Genomic DNA, 3019 nt, shown 5'->3' with positions numbered 1-3019 from the left:
GGAAGAAAAAGAGAATTTGATTTGGAGTCAGAAAACCTGGGTTAAACTTGTGCCTTTGATATGACATGTGTGACTCTGGACAAGCCATGTAACTTCTCTGTAAAACAGGGACATTGCTTGGATTTGGAGTTGAACTTTGGCACTACTACTTACTAATTGTGTAACCAGGCACGTGTCCCTGTACCACTTCTGGCCTCTCCTTTTTTGATCCTTGGGCCTTGCATGAAGCCTTTTCCTGTCCCTCCCAACTGCTTTTGCCCTCCCCCTGAAACTACCTTGTATTTAACTGTTTTGTATATATTTGTGTTTATTCACTTGATATTTGTGCTTCATATTTATGTATATATGTAAATGTACCCTAAGCTCCCCATGTATAGGGATTGTTTCATCCTTTGTACTTATACCTGCCCATGCCTGACATGGTACCTGGCACACCAGAGATACTTAACAAGGTACTTGATGATTGACATCTGAGGTCATGTTTTGTTGCTGGATCCTTTCTTGATTTTTGTCTCCTGTAGACTTCTGGATGTCTGCTGCTTGCCTTCTTCTTATACTGTAACAATTCCCTACGTGATCTAACTTGATTGAAATATGTGGATCGTTTTTTCCCCTCTTCCTTTTAACTTAAAGATCTTTGGGTTTACAAAACTCTAGGCAAATATGTTCTTAGTAGCCTTAACTTGTTAAGCATACTCTTTCCTAGGCCTGGAGGTCATCATTCCTATATGTTAAGCTGTGGTCGCTAAATCTTATTTCCCAGGTACCACCTTCTTAACCAGCTGTTTACTTCCCAGATGTTCCTTTTCCTTCCAAAGCCCTGATTTTCCACCAGCAGCAGTGATGAAAACACCTTCTGTGCCCTTAAGGTCTTCAATTTAATGCCCTACATCAAGGGTGGGAAATCTGTGGTCTCGAGGCCACACGTGGCCCTCTAGGTCCTCAAGTGTGGCCCTTTGACTGAATCCAAACTTCACAGAACAATCCCCTTAATAAAAGGATTTGTTATGTAAAACTTGGACTTATTCAAAAGGCCACACCCCAGGACCTAAAAGGCCACATGTGGCCTCAAGGCCGCAGATTCCCTACCCCTGCCTAAGATGACATGATCAGCAGTATTTCCTAGATTGTTTCTCTGACTTCACACTTCACACTTCACAATTGCCCCTATGAATCAACAGAACAGTCATGTAGTATGCCAAGTCCTTTTGTCATGTACTGGGTCTCTGCTAAGCTACCATCACATTGTAAGCTAAAAAATACACTACCTACTTCCACAATGACCACAATGACACTGACTTTTTAACCAAAGGGATCCCAACAACCCACTGGTCGATGGTGCCAGGCAACAACTTCGTGTCCAGGTATCGTATAACACATCCCCTCCCTTCTTCCTTTGTGAAACCCCATAGCATTGTGCAGCTCTGATAGGAAGGGACAAGGAAAAAGTCTGTGGGAATCCCTGGCTGGGTGCTCCCTAGGATCTATGCTGAACGTGCTGCATCATTTCCCACAGATCTACTGGCACCTGATGAGGTCAAATCCCAGTTACTATTTCACCACTTTAAAGATACAGACATTTCTCCAATCCTGTGATCTGTAGCATTGCCTTACGTGTCTGACTTCATATATGACCATCGTATTCACAAATTCTCCCTCTAATACTAGCATGACTGACAGTTTGGCATGATGGCTAGAGAGCTGTTCTCAAAGCCAGCAAGCCCTGGGTTCGAGTGCTGCCTCTGGTCCAGACACACTGTGTGACAGTGAGCAAGGCACTTCGGTTCTCTCTGCTTGCGCCAGGCTGCTCCCTAAGTCTGCATGTGTCAAAGAAGCTTCTAAGTGGCTTTGGTAGAGGGACTTTCCTCCTGGGGCAGTTCTCTATAGAATGAAATCTAAGTCCAGTCGCCATCCCTGGGGCCACTGGTCCAGGTCTCTTTATTTGCATTGACCTGTAAATGCACCCAATGATTGAGTCTTGTGAATTGTAAAGGAAGCTTGTAAGGGAATATGATGCCAACACCCTGGCTGGGTGGTGTCACATGGTACAATTCTCAGATTTCCTGGATGGGGAATTCACTCAGGCCTTTTATGTCATATGAGAGCCAGTCTTGAGTTATCCAAGGGTTACGGCGCTGAGGGTTCAGACCTGGATGACTGGGAAGAAATACTTTTGATAAACAGACAAAAGGAAGTCAGGAAAAAGCAGAGTCCCTGAGAGATGGAAAAAGAATGAGCTCCATTTTAGCCATTTCCCTCTGATCTCCTGTTTATCCCACTCATATAAACCCTATGCAGATGCCACCACCTATCAAATTGAAAAGTAACAACGATGATGATAATAGCAGCGATTTAGCACTTTGCATACATTATCATATTCGACCTGAGAATGGGAAGAGGGTTACAGTTGGGCATGATTTTTACCAGTGAGATTCATGAAACTGGGCCGTGCTCATTCTCAAAGTCGTGGCCTTTGCGTTCTTCGAACATTATCAGTGGAGTGATTTAGTTGTTTTGGCAACAATTGTAGGGAAGACATATTCTGTTCCTTGGAGGGGATCTGAAAACCAAATTTTGTACCAGCCATCGACGCAAAAACCTAATTCATAAGCACCCGCCATCTCATCTAGAGATGGCATAAACAATCTTCACCCAACTCGTTTTGATATTCCCACACATTGCCACATTTTAATTACTCATAAGGTTTCCATGCTGGAGATGGGCGCTTTAAAAATCATTGGTATTTTGAAAATCCAAAGCCAGGGTGATACACGCTCAGGTGTTAATTTATTTACATCAATTAATTTCAGGCCTCTGATGTAAACCAATTAGTATTCAACACTTAATGGAGTCATTATCTGTCAGATTAGCTTCTAGGAATGCTTGTCACTGCTACAGGACCAGGCACCAGAACTTTGCTAATAAAACTAGAAGAATTAATGGAGTGAACAGCATAGATAATGACTTAATGTGGAACGTACAGTATAGAAAATAGAATGATCAGCTGTCTTCCAGAAAT

Source organism: Notamacropus eugenii, chromosome X (genome assembly GCF_028372415.1).
Source record: "Notamacropus eugenii isolate mMacEug1 chromosome X, mMacEug1.pri_v2, whole genome shotgun sequence".
In the NCBI taxonomy this organism is placed as follows: domain Eukaryota; kingdom Metazoa; phylum Chordata; class Mammalia; order Diprotodontia; family Macropodidae; genus Notamacropus; species Notamacropus eugenii.
Note: the sequence above shows the minus strand (reverse complement) of the source record.